Source organism: Sander lucioperca, chromosome 13 (genome assembly GCF_008315115.2).
Source record: "Sander lucioperca isolate FBNREF2018 chromosome 13, SLUC_FBN_1.2, whole genome shotgun sequence".
In the NCBI taxonomy this organism is placed as follows: Eukaryota; Metazoa; Chordata; class Actinopteri; order Perciformes; family Percidae; genus Sander; species Sander lucioperca.
The window spans coordinates 5,532,794-5,547,605 of record NC_050185.1 but is presented as its reverse complement, the minus strand read 5'-3'; the positions used below and the strand labels follow the sequence as shown (position 1 = coordinate 5,547,605).

The following is a 14,812-nucleotide window of genomic DNA, read 5'->3' as shown; positions in this document are numbered from 1 at the left end:
GAAGTCATTTTGAGTGTTCATGACTGTTGTCATTAAGTGTCATTTGGTAAATTATGACACTTTTAATGCAAAGTTAGCATTGTCCGAGATGTCTTTGTCATGACAACTTGACATTAAGCAAGACAGTACAACCTGTGGATGTCTTTGTAATGACAACTTGACATTAACCTAGACAACATAAGCTGTCATAAATATGTCATGACATGCTCAATTATCAAACTTTAATAAACTATTTAGCTTTATGTGTTAACATTACATTAAACTGTCATTAAGAGGTTGGTTTTTACATTCATGAACACTCAAAATGACTCCTTCATGTTCATGACAGGTGTCATGTCTTAATAATGACTGTGTCATGTCCGTCTTATGTACACCCCTTTATATAAAGTGTTACCCATTTACTTACATATTATATGATATATGATGGCATTGGCAAGAAGTAACAATCATGACAAAGAATTGAGTAGAGCGTGTCAATTGAACCACTCCAGTAGAACAGTGTCACTGTAGCAGTGTCCTGTTGTAGCAGCAAGTACACACCTTATCAGTGTTTACAGCTCTGGTGCAGGTTTAATGAAGCATCGGCTCTGCTGTTGGCTTTTGGGAGTGAGTCAGTCTAACATTTCTCGCAAGGTTTGTCAAACTCCATGTAGTGGCTGTTTTTGTTACAATCTGGATCATATTTCTCTATTTATTTATGTATGCCGGATTATTGTAAGTGACATTACATGCATGTGCAACACACCGATGATTAGTGTTATACTGTTTAACTTTTGAACAGTTAAGTTCATGAAGTCAAAATGCTCTACTGGAGTGAAATATAGCATCCAGGGTATGTGAGTATATATGAGTGTACTGTATGCCTGAACATATGTTTGTGTGTAACAAGGCGACAAGGTCACTAATCAATATAGTTATGCTATAATGATGCAGTGGTGTATCTCTACCAGCAAGGACTATCTGTCACAGCACTACCTACTGTTTATACACACACACAAGTAGAGACTCTGAGGTTATGCTCTGCCATTTTTCTGGGAGGGGCCGGTCTTCTGGAGCTGCAGATTCATAGACATGTTTGTGTGGGTCGCTGCAGGACAAGCGGACATGAGGGAAAACAAAGACACAGGTTAGCTGGCACAGCATTTGCTTTATATACTGTAAACTGTTGACTCCACAGTGGTTTGTAGGAGCAGGAGTGTAATGGTATTTTTTTTATTTCTGTGTACCTTTGTCCTGGTGGCCACAGACTTGTAGTTGTGCTGACTGTAGTACAAACAATCAATTGATTTGATGACTTTGCTGCAGCTGAGACATTCATTCACAATGTTGCTTTCTTTTAGGGGAAATTTTGATTAAAATCTTCTAGATTTTTAGGTTCATACTGATGTATGAAATTTCACAAAATTCTCAGACATTTTTAAATACGAGATACCTTCACTATTTACAGTACACTCAGGCGAGCTCGTATACTCCTGCTATTTTATGCTAGGTGTTTTGTATAAGGCAGTTTAGCGGTTGTGTTTCTATTTGTCCTCCACTCAGCTTGTAGTCATGACTAAGGTGGGTTGGTGTCCCAACTGCTTTGAAAGGCTCCTTATTTTAATAAGTCGCATGGCATAGGATGTACAGGACAGTAGTCGTGTGAATGCAGTGTACAGTAGCCTTTGTAGCAGACCTCCGTTGTGAGGGTCATCACCCCTGCTGCCATTGTGTCATGTCTGTCCCTCTCCTGGCTAATGGTGCTACCTGCCAGTTTCAAGGTTGTCTTATACTGCTGTGATGGCTGTGCGACAGTCCAGATTTGACTGCATGGAGGCATATGTATGTCTGCGTTAATAAATCTGTGATCATCTGCACCTTGATTTCAAATGGGTCTTGTTTTGTGTGTGTGTGTGTGTGTGTGTGTGTGTGTGTGTGCGCGCGCGCGTGTGTGTGTTGGATACTTTGGCAGGGCGCTGTGGTTGTGTGTTTCGGGCATGAGTGGTGTTTAGGCTGTTGGCAGAGGCAGCCCAACCATAATCTCCTCAGCCGATACAAATGCTCACAGATGCACTCACGCACATGCAAGCTCACACAAGCAAACACATTCACCACATTCTCACTCACTCTCTTTCTCACCCTTTCACCCACATATGTGCTCGCACACACAAACATGAACTCAGCATGCGTTGCCATAACCCTCCACACACACCATGGTCGCTGTGACATGTGGCAACCACACTGATGGGTTAAATGCAAGGCGCATTGGCTTAGTCACCAATGAGAGCTCTCTAAATTACAATGGCTCCTTTTAATCAATTATCAAAAATTATTTTAATGATAATATTATTGATGATTATACTAACCTAATGTGTTTGGATTTGAGAGCAGCTAAAGCCCAGACTGATGCACAGTCACCGTTCCCAATAATGAAGAATAGGTTTTGTTCCCTGCAAGATGCACCTATCAACCTTGGTGCTCAATAACACCCTAATCTGTCACGCTATGCATAATTGAAAAGATCATCATCTGCGCCCTACGCCCGCCCCTTTTTGTCCTCTCTGCAGAGAAACAAGCAGCAGAGTTATCTAGCAGAACTATTATCTTTTCTTTGGCTTCACTATAAATACATGTTAAGGCGTTGTCCTTGCACAAGGTTACATTTTAAATCTGAGAGGTCTATCTCAAGGTTTAATTCTCCATTTAGAAATGCTACAGTCTGGTGAGAGAGTGCCCGTTATCAGCCCTTTTTCGTTAGCTCGCACTTTAAAGCAGAATGAAGGAGAAAGAGAGAGAATTTGGTGTTGAATAAAGCAAGAGGTGTTTTTTTCCCCCACTTTTGTTTTGTTCCTCTTCCAGCCGAGCTCGCAGATTGCAGCAAATGTTGTCGATCGGTGGCACTGACCTAATGTACAGAACTATGAGATATTGTAAGCTCAAGGGGGGAAAATGTTTAAAGGCGCCTCTGACATATCGCCTCGGTGGTCCGTGTACTTGGTGGCCAACGGATTTTCGTTTTGAAAGGAAAAAAACAAAAACGGCCAGTTTCCCAATTACCATTAGTAAATAGGAAAACAAAAAACGGAAAACAACCCATTATTCGTTTTTGTTTTGATATTAAAAAACGGAAAACGAAAAACAATCTCGTTATCCGATTGTCTTTGATGTATTTGTAGATGGAACTCGGAAATTAAAATACGTGTGTATAAGTCGTATTCCTTAATTTTGCATTGGTATTTTTTTCGTGACCCGGAAGTTACTCCCGCCACGCCAAGACCTGCCCTTCAATAACATTTATTGGCCAGTACCGCCTGTAAGATCCGTTCTGTGCATGCGCATAATTACGTAGTAGAAAACTAACAATGTCCCTGTGCGATTTGTAACCATAGACTGTATATAAGTAACGTGTCCACACTTTACGACCAAACATTACAACTTTTTTATTAAATCTTTTTTTATTAAATCTTTATTATACAATAGTCATAGCTACAAACATTCGAAACTTGTCACTGATCCAAAACCGTGTAGCGACATCGTTGTTGTGTTGTTTACGTTAATGTTTTTACCTAATACTTCGTCTTGACTAATAACCATAGACTGTCTATTATTAATGCGATGAAGTGTAAACGTACATAAGTGTCCTTTTGAAGATGGGATGACAGCTCTCCCAGCCACCACTGCTGTATACCACTATAGTAGCTACATGCTAACGGCAGTAAACACTATAGTAGCTATATGCTAACGGTCATCTTAGCTGGCAATGTTGTTAAATTCTCCCCAATTCCGGGTCACATTCCTGCTGAAACATGTCCGATTGTGTAGTGTTTGGTCTGCGATTTTTGACGTTAGAAAGTGCTGCTTCGTTCCACTACAATCTAACGTTAGCATACTCATAGCTAACTATTGTAGCTGCATGCTAACGCGACATAGCGGAGCATATATAGCTAGCTATGTACGTATGTAGCAGGACTTTGTACCGTAAAAAATCACCAATAAAGGCTTCTAAACCAAATACTAAACAAATACAAATACAGTAAAGTGACCGGAATTAGGGGTGAAATGTCCAGCATTGAGCTACATAATAGTTTGCTAGGAGTTAGCTGGTCTCTCACAGAGATCTCATTTGTAAATTGTTTTAATTTCCGAGTTCCATCTACAAATACATGAAAGACAATCGGATAACGAGATTCGTTTTCCGTTTTTTAATATCAAAACAAAAAACGAATAATGGGTTGTTTTCCGTTTTTTGTTTTCCTATTTACTAATGGTAATTGGGAAACTGGCCGTTTTTCGTTTTTGTTTTTTTCCTTTCAAAACGAAAATCCGTTGGCCACCAAGTACACGGACCCGCCTCACAGTGGAAAAAGAGCCCAAATAGAGGAAGCTTCAGCAGGGATGTATGAGAGTACAGTAGAAAGCCGCAAATTATATGACTGTTTAACGCTTTTTTTTTTACTGGTATGTATTTGTTTAATTGTCACTTGTGCCATAATGAATCACTGATCCAGATTTTGAGTATTTGATTTAAGGCTACATTTTCTGTGTTTTAGCTTTAAAAAACTTAAACAGAGACCTTTAGGGTCAAGGAGTATGGAACAAACCATTGCTTTCTGTAGTCATTCAGCTTAAGGCTGTGTGTGTGTGTGTGTGTCGCGTAGTCAGTAATGTGCCAGGACAGCACTGGCCCGCCCACTTTACTCACTGGCCCATCCAGCCAAGTTTGATCAAAATACGTTTTGTTATGAAAAATATTCAAATGTATGTAAAAAAAGAAATAGTAACAGAGCTAGTTGTGTGTGTTTAATGTGTCTTCTCTTCTGATTAAAACGAAACTGTTTAAACCATAGAATAAGGATAAACAATTAGGAAGCCTTGGGACGTAGGTGGTTGCTATGGTAACAACAGGCAGACTCTCCGAGCTGCAGCTAACGTTAGCTAGCTGGCTTTTTAGACAATGTACCATGGATGTGCCAGGTTTACTTTAAATTAATTATGCCCTATTAATTATAAAGTTTACAGTTGGCTTTCAATTCCACTTGTCATGGAAATTCAGTTCAGAAAAGTGTTTCTCAAACATAAACTGAATGTTACAATTCAATCTCATGTAGGATTTTGGACCTAAACACTGGGAAGTCGCGCTAACACAAAAATTACTTCCAGGTAGGCAATTGGCAGTTGATTTGAATTGCGAAGATATGTGAAATCGGCAAACTTTTGTCATTTTCAGCTGTAACGGTAACATTTAAAGATATCTAGTTAAAAACGTTAGTCCGACCTATCTGACGTTTGCGCTGTGCTTATTTTATGTACTGTCCCAGTAAGCACACATACGTCGCGGCGACGTATTGGCGATGTAATCAAAATACATCGGGGATATGTAGTATTTTGGTAGTTTGCTCACTGGCACGACGTCCCCGCGCTACGTTTCAGCGACATATAGCCGCTCTCTCCGCGACGTATACATATATACATCGTTCTAACGTATGCCATACGTCGTAGAGATGCAGGCAATATACATCGTTCTAACGTATGCCATACATTGTAGAGATGTAGGCATATATACATCGTTCTAACGTATGCCATACATTGTAGAGATGTAGGCTTATATACGTCGTTCTAACGTATGCAATACATCGTAGAGATGTAGGCTTATATACGTCGTTCTAACGTATGCAATACATTGTAGAGATGCAGGCTTATATACATCGTTCTAACATCTGCTATACATCTTACAGATGTGGTCATCTTCCTGTTATACATAGTACAGATGTCAGGCTCTACATCCACCAGATATCATTTATACCGTCTGCAGATGTCAGGCACTATATACCGTATATGTTATCCTAACATACCTTTACTCTTTAAATGTTGATAAAATAAATTACAAATTACTTACCTTAGTACACCGAGAATATTTTAGATAGGGGGCCTAATTAACATTTTACTGCTATAACTACTACTACTTTATAATAAACTATAGCTACAGTCCAATAATACCAGTCTAATCTGTAGAAATCATAGTCTAGAAGATGACAAACAATTATTAACCTAATTACTTGAAAACATCTTAAATCACTCTGTAGGATCGCTGGTATAAACAAGACCAGTAAACTTCTCACTTTTTGCTGAACAAACATTTATTTTTAACTATATAATTAATCAATAAACATAAAAAACATTAACAAACATTAAAATAAAGAATTATCTTGGCCGGCGGTGGTGGCGATTAGGTGCCAGCCGGAGAAACTCTTTGATGGCCTTCTCGGCCTCCGCTTCCGTCGGCGCCTGGAGGACCGGGTTCCTCATTACTGCTGCTGTAATAAAATCGTTGGATTCGAGTTATTATCATACTATTTATTTTGTTTTATCTAGTCTTCTCAGTTTTCTATAGAGGTAAAATGGTATAGAATGGTTTCTGCACAGCAAGTGAATAAGAGACTGGTTTAACTTAGTGGAATATATATATTTAAAAAATTTAATAATTCTGGATTCGCTTCTAGTGAATGTTAAAAACATAACGTTTTAACCAAGGACCCTTTCAGTGTTCGGGCTGGTAAGTTGATATACCCCGAAACAAATTATCCGCTGAAATATAGACGTTTCTTTCGCCATGCAAAGTCTATGTGAAAAGTCTTTCTGGGCCATGGGGTGCAGTACCACCGTTATCCATTAAGCCCATGGTGGCTTTTAGACTCGGCGCTCTTCCTGGAGGCTTGGCCAGACCACATCAAGATGTTGGGTCTGGGAACTCTCCATTGACAGGGCTCAATCCGAGGGGCGAGATAAACGGTTGTCTTTCAAACTCCTTCTGCATGCAATAGGATAGCGCTACAACCAGGCTGATCCTGCAAGAGATCATAAAGTAGTATTCACTCAGTTAAATTGCAGAAATCTACCACAAACATTCATAAAAATATATATATATATATATATATATATATATATATATATATATATATATATATATATACACACACACACACACACACACACACACACACACACACACATATATACACACACACCCACAAAAACGTCTCCGGTAAGTAAAAACCTTAACCATCATTTAATGGCCTATCAAAAGACTACAACATTTTTTGTGAAATCAGAGATCTTTCTTACTGTGCATGCATCCATATTTAGCTTTGCGTTCCCCCATGTCCACACCAAGGCCCAGTATTAACAGCTAGAAACTTTGTATTATGAAATAAGACATCCAAGGGATGCATATAATTCTCCCAGTCTCTGCGTGAAGTAATGTAAACAAAAAATAAGTATACGCAAATTACACACCTCTCCAAGTATGATGAGAATGTCATTTTTCTCCCTGAACAGGATCGGCAACAGCAGGATTGCAGCTCTGAAATCAATCCCTGAAAAAATAAAATAAAGTGTATTAGGTGAATGTACAGTGTATTTTGGTTGGTTAGGCCTTATCTTGTCTGAAGACAAATAGAAAAGAAATTAAGCTTAAATGGCTCCACAACACTAGGGGTGACCACGGCTGATCAGTGAGTCACTTACCAGGGACATCTTCGGTGAGGGCAGCCTCTCTTTCCTCCAAAGCCAGATCTGCAAGGGGAGATTTCCTTTGAGTCAGTCTAAGCACTGTGGGTACTAGGATCTTAAAGCCATCTTAAAATCTTCGGCAGATATTCATTCTGCAACACAGCACAAACAAACAGGAAACATGTCACAACATTATCATAGGATTTTAAAATTAAATTTCAAAGAGAGCCTTTAGTAATTTAATATGAACTCCAACACAAATATAAGGAAATAAAACATGTAGACAAACCCTGCATGGACTCTTACAATAAAACAATAGTCCTAAAATGTATGGCAAATTAACCATACTGTAACAATACTGTTACAGTAAAAGTCCTGCAGTGTAAATGTTACTTAAGCAAAAGTCTAAGTATTATCAGGATAATGTAGTTAAACATTAAAACATGTTAGAAAGTGTAAAGGATCCAACCAGTTGTGTGTTTAATGGACTAATCATCTCAGTTTACTTAAGAATCAAACATCAGATTTTATAAACTACATGTGTTCTGTGAGCAGTAATCTTAATGTGTAAAGTAACTAGTAACTGTAACAGATGAATCTGTAACAGATGAATGTAGCGGAGTAACTAAAGTAACTAGTAACTAAAGCTGTAACAGATGAATGTAGCGGAGTAACTAAAGTAACTAGGAACTAAAGCTGTAACAGATAAATGTAGTGGAGTAGAAAGTGGAATGAAAAGAAAAGACAAGTAAAGTACCTCAACATTTAGACTGAAGTACAGTACTGGAGTAAATGTACTTAGTTACATTCTACCCCTGCGTTCGGACTACAAAGACAGTGCAAGATTATGCATTACAGTGTGTACACCCTAATGCATAATGTTACACTACATAAACTACCGGAGCCAGGTGAATTCAGATCTAGATAAAAACTTCTTCAGTAGTAACATTTACATTTTATATTATTTATATGTCTATGAGATTATAGAGTTATTTTCCATGGTTCTACTTGGGCCTAATGTTATAACAATCACATAACATTACTGTTACCGGTACCTTGATTCCACTGTAGCCTTCTCTGAATGTACCGGGACAGGCTCAACGGTTAGTGTCACGGTTTCTTTCCACTGCTGTACAAATCGGTTGAATTTGGCTTGCTTCTTAAACGATCCTTCAAAGAGGTATGAAACCATCCTCTCAGTCAATCCATAGTCCACTGCTTCTCCGTCAACTTCATTATCTAACGTACAATACAGAAAAGAAAAACAGCAATGTTAACCACCACTGTGGTAACAGCATAATGTAACGTTATACATTTAAAAAGCACATTATGCAATCACGCTTCTCTATCATCCTCCGTTTGGTCCGGACCTAATATCCATATAAAAACACAAAGTAGGGTGCCCAGATAGCTCAGTTGGTAAAGCGGGCGCCCATATATATAGAGGTTTACTCCTCGACGCAGCGGCCGTGGGTTTGACTCTGACGTGCGGCCCTTTGCTGCATGTCATTCCCTTTCATGTCTTCAGCTGTCCTGTCTATTAAAGGCCTAAAATGCCCCAAAAAAATAATCTTTCAAAAAAAAAAAAAAAAAAGTATTTAGGCGTACCTCATTAGAGACGCTGGAAAAGTCACTCACTCACTCACTCACTCACACACACACACACACTCACACTCACTCACACACACACTCACTCTCACACACACACACACACACTATATTAATATAACGTAACGTTAGGCCTATCTTACTTTTTTTTATTAATGATAATAATCGGGTTATTTTGAAAACAGCAGTTAGCTAGCTAACGTTAAATGTTACGCTTAGCTAGCTACTCGAAAGGGAGGTTAACCGTTGGTCGGTTCTGTCAGTTAACGTTAACGTGACTGGTGTTGTAACTTGACGTTAGTCTTTGTAGGTTAATTAACGTTAACATTACATGGTTTTACGAAAATGTTCTAAGACAGTTTGACGACAAAATAAAGAATAAATCATCATTTCAAACCCTCACTGGCTAGCGATAGTCACATTCCGCCCAAATGGCTTTGCTTTACCATTAACATATATTTAAGAACAAAAGACTTTTAGGCGGCAAAGACGCTTTTTATCGTTCTCCTCTGACGCAGTCCAGCTAACGTTTTATAGCTAGCGTTAACGTAAGTCATAAGAAAAGACTTTTCGGCGGCAAAAACGCTTTTTTCTCCTCTGACGCAGTAGTTTTATAGCTAACGTTAATGTTAGCTAGCTATCTCGATGGTCAACTGTAGCTAAGTACCGTTAGCTAGCTAAGTACCATGTCGTAACATGTAGAATGGCAATATGGGACATAATACTGCTAATGTTTTAACTACCTAACCTGTTAACGTTAATAATGGCAATCATCAATGTCGAGTGTAGCTAGCTAATGTTGACAGAGTATGAACTTGGCTAGTGCTAACGGTAAAGTTAACTTCCAACTTTGAATATTAACACCACAAACACAGATTAAAAATGCACATAATTTACCTTTGAATTTACTTCGCTCCTCTTCAGTGACCTTTATTCCAAAACGAAGTAAGCCCGTGATTAAATCCTCCGTTGCTAAATGTCCAAGCGCCATCCTCCCGACTTTGATCGACACTGACGGAGACTGACAGTTGGATCACTGTCGATTCACTCATGTATCCTTCCGCGCTGAAGTATTTATGCTTCCGCCGAGTCGAGCTCTCGTTAGCATGTAGCTGGATCCTTTCAATAGAACACAACTTAAAGCGTTAACAATTGTCTGTTTCATTCTAATATAAATAGGGTAAAGGGTTTGAAAATTAAATTCTTCAATAGGCTACTGTTTGTGAATATAAATATAAATTATTACATAGGCCTACTCCTCATTAACATGATTCAAAATGATTCAAAGGGACACTTCACCAAAAAAACATTCTGATTTATTTTGCCATTGTCTACTACGTGAAGACATATGGCTACTCAAAGATAATTTACACAAGTTCAGATTATTATAGAAAATAGCACACTAACACATTAAAAGTTGCTGGGCAGAATTCAGATTCACTGTCCATCACATCAACAGTGTGTGTAGTAAAGATGTCCAGACGCTCATTAAACGATGCTTCCAAATGACACGTGAACAACTGAGGAACTTTTAATACATCGTTCCGACATAGTTAATACGTCGCTGCGATGTATAGATTGCGATCATAATAAGACCTCCAGACGCTCAATAAACGATGCTTCATTATTCTTCTTTATGACCCGCGATCAATTGCAGACGAAGCGATCAATTGCATACGTCGTGCCGACGTATGTGTGCTTACTGGGGTGTTGTTTTGCTTACGTCTTTGATAAATCAAATCTGCCCAACAGCAACATCTCTCCGCTAGTCGGACTGACTGCAAGTTTTGGGTAAACTCAAGCTGTAACTTTCTTTAGTCTGTGACCCAACAAGTAAATTAGGTCTCCAGTCTAACGTTATTGAAAGTGTTATTAATGAGGTATTAAAGCATGATACATGCATTTTAGATGAATGAGATGTATACACTTTGTTCAGCACCGTTTAATTGTAAATACATGATGCAGGGGTTTTCTAAACAAACATTGTGAACCATTAGAACAACCATTATTGTGAAACATTAGAACCTGTTTGACATATACATTGCATCAGACTGCGGTTTTAAGCTGTTTTCAGGAGCTCAGCTAGAATGTAGACTTACACTCGCTTCACAAAGTAGTAAAACATCAACAAACCTGAAAGGAAAAACATTTTGTGTCTGTTTGCTTGCTTGTTTATTCATGTTTCCCAAGTAATATCTCACAGCAGATGTTGACAAAACTTGAGGAAATGTTACATCACCACCATTTAAATATTACACTGGCTGGGCCAGTGGTGATGCTGCATCTACAGGTCACATACTTCTATTACTGTACATCTCAGACAGGCAGGATGCATGTTTATTTTTATTTATTTTTTTTTTTGGGGGGGGGGGGGGGGGGGTTCTGTTCTTGTAAGGCTCTGTTCAGCTCACTGATGTTAGATTTGTGGCCTGTGGTGTGTGCTGCTTTGTACAGCAGCTCTGGTGAACAGAGGGGCGTGCTGTGAGGCCCATCTGCTCTCTGGCACTGGGGGAGTGGGGAGTCTCTGATCCCCCACATCTCTGTCCAAACACCTGCCTGTCCGTCTGGCTGTCTGTTTCTCAGAGATTTGGATGCAATGATTTATATTGGACTGGACTCTGGAAGGAATACAGCCCCTGACAAAAGTCTTGTCGCTTATCTAAGTTGTAGGAACAAAAAATAATAACTTGACTTCAATTGGAATCAGAAATGGCTTATATGAAAGGCAAAGGCTTCTGGATTATGCTTATTATACCAAAATAAAGTCTTTCATTCATTGAGTTTTATCATTGAATTTCAATGATAAAACTTAATTTCATTGAATCAAGTTATTATTTGTTGTTCCTACAACTTAGATAAGCGACAAGACTTTTGTCAGGCACTGTAGTGGTTTGCATGTCTATGAAGATTTGGTGAGGTTCACCCTCCTGCCTGTTTGATACTGATTGAGTTTTTCTACGTAAAATATAGTGCATTATCTGTATGTTATGTGCTCCATGTTGTCAGCCCTCTCCAATATAACCAAAGTGACTAAAAACATGTTTGAAAAAGGACATAAAATGCAGCAAAAAAACAGCTGAATCCATTAGTGAATCAATTGGAACAAAGTTCTGCTATTTATGTCTACTACTACCACTTTTTGCACTCCTAGTATAACTTTCTTAGGGCTGTATTATAATCATAATCTCAATTCAGCCCTTTATGCAATCTCATTTTATGTGACAACTGCCATGTTTGTATCCTTTACATCAAACCAAACACTCCCAGTTTCCCAAGCTGCATCAACAAATGACAGGTGTGTGTTACTCCACCTGACAAGCTGTGCACAGAAAGAGAGGGGCAGAACATCAATATACTATTGAATAAATCTGTGCATGACAGACCGAGGAGTGAAATGACAACACAAATGTGTCAGTATCGTGGCCGGGTTGGCTCAGTGGGTAGAGCAGCAGCATATACTGACGCAGAGGACCTGTGAAGATTTCCTGCATGTCTTCCCCACCCCTCTCTCCCCTTTCTCACCTAGCTGTCCTATCGAATAAATGCGGAAAAGCCCAAAAAAAAAATTGCATCCACCTTGTTCTGACAAAAACACTGTGCTTGTACCACAAAAAAGTTTTGCGCACAGTCTGCTGACAGTGATGACAGTCATAAGCTCCTACGGTATTTGGCAAGCATATGCAATGTAAAAACAAATTTGATGAAAATATCAATGTCAAGAAAGTGTCATCAGAAAACTCCTGTCCCCCGACCATTCAGCCATCCACAGCAGGAGTCCAAGCTGGATTCATTACGGCACAGCTACAGAGACTGTGCAAGTAGCCACCGTAGTTGAGCATAGCTACATGCATAGCTGACATACTCTTTCCCAAAAAAGAAAAGCCATAGCAAGTTTCTGAAATCAATTCCTTTTTATTGCGTAGTCCTCTGTATTTACATACAAAGTTGTATCTTCTGCTGTAAACACAGAAGAAGACTTTCACAAGTAACAAATCAAAACTCTTCCACCAGATTGCCTGGCAACCGGAGCATTGTGAATGTTTTTTTTAAAGATTGTTTTTGGCATGTTAGGCCTTTATTTAGGACAGCTCAGATGTGAAAGGGCAGAAAGAGAGGGAATGACATGCAGCAGAGGTCCGCAGGTCGGTACCGAACCCGCGGCCACTGCAGTGAGGACCGAGTCTCTGTACATGGGGCACACGCTCCACCAGGTGACCTACCCAGGCGCCACATCGAGAGTTGTATTGTAATTCTTTGCCTTTTTTGTATTGTTTGTAATATATATTTTCTAAAATGCTCTCACAAATGTATAAGGCAATACACAAATGTGTGATCAGTTTACTCTTAGTTTAAGTATGTTGCATCATGATATCCTTGTGTAAACCTCCCCAGCCTATTAAACAAACCGTGGATTAAGTGATATTCTTGCATTGGGCGCTGTCACCTGGTCGTGGTGTTATATTGGCTCATTATAAGGCAGTTTAGTGTAATAGGGATCACAGGCACAGTTGTTGGGCAGACCACCCTGGCATCACTAGTGGTAGTTCTCGGAACTGAGACTCTTTTATGAGAATTACCTTTTTACACACATACACTTTTACCACCAGTCTCACATGTTGTGTTTGTAGTTTCAACAGTCTTGCATTAGAACGATGCAAAGCCCATGTGAAGACATGGAATATGGTGGTGATGTGACTAATGGTGCTGGATATCTGCTGCATAGGACTGACATGACAGTATTTCTACAGATCGTCCATCTGAGTTCTTTTATTAAAAAGATAAAGTAAAAGCCTGACACCACTTTGTCAGTCACATCTAAAACGTGAATAAAAGAGCTTTGGTCTTTTGTCCCAGCGGTAAGGAGTAATTGCTGTGGAGACTGCTGAGCGCTGTCTAGCCCCGGGGTTTGAAGAGGCTTCCTTGAGAAGCTCTAACCAGGTCAGCCAGTCAACCGGAGGGCTCTGGGCTCTAGCCTCTGGCTCCCTGAATCATCTCACTGGGTAGATCCTAACTCCACTTGCCCTGCCTTAGTCCTATCAGAGGCTGATTATCATTCAGCACTGTGTGTGTGTGTGTGTGTGTGTGTGTGTGTGTGTGTGTGTGTGTGTGTGTGTGTGTGTGTGTGTGTGTGTGTGTGTGTGTGTGTGTGTGTGTGTGTGTGTGTGTGTGTGTGTGTGCGTGCGTGCGTGCGTGTAAATATTTGGACTGAAGCCCTGATTTTGTCAGGACGGGGGAAAGCTTACATGCTTTTCAATCTGTAGTGAATCTGTAATATAATGTTCAGCTCTTACAGCTTCGCGGGTCACCCTTAATAAGCTTATCCACTAAGCCAATAAGAGATTTGAAGAAAAGCAATGTCCTGATTGTCAGATAAGATGATAAATCCATTCTGGTGGGGGCCTCGGTTGTGGGGATAATAATTGTTGCTGTCACAGTGGCGGTTTATAGCACTGGATCTAATCAAATCCAATCATGACGGCTTGTTTTGAGGGTTTTGTGTCTTTGTAACACAAATGACGACAATCTGTTAACATTTTAATGCATTCTGGGCGCTTGACAAGGTTGCATGTAATTAGCGTGTAGAAGGGTTTTTACAGCACTATATGGTTTATGCATAAATGCAATAAAGGTGTGTGGAACATAATGGTGACACAAGATGTTACTACGGCAACATGCCTGTGTAAGCTTCACTGCTGACCCCTGCATCTCTGCACAG

The 14,812-nt window shown here is 39.5% G+C and overlaps 1 protein-coding gene and 1 long non-coding RNA gene across 12 annotated transcripts in view; one reads left to right on the top strand and one right to left on the bottom strand.

Annotated features, from left to right (window-relative positions):
- The window catches only part of auts2a (activator of transcription and developmental regulator AUTS2 a), a 348,592-nt gene that overhangs the window by 86,318 nt on the left and 247,462 nt on the right, over positions 1-14,812 (top strand). The gene's annotated exons all lie outside the window — the stretch shown is intronic.
- On the bottom strand, positions 6,787-10,178 carry LOC116058130. Of its 2 annotated transcripts, XR_004106960.2 has the most exons (5): positions 9,994-10,178; positions 8,544-8,727; positions 7,504-7,640; positions 7,273-7,352; positions 6,787-6,824 (listed from the first exon to the last, which is right to left on the bottom strand). It is a non-coding gene; the product is annotated as an uncharacterized LOC116058130 (long non-coding RNA). The 2 variants fall into 2 exon arrangements; XR_004899145.1 differs by lacking the exon at positions 6,787-6,824 and having other exon boundaries at positions 7,160-7,352; positions 9,994-10,177.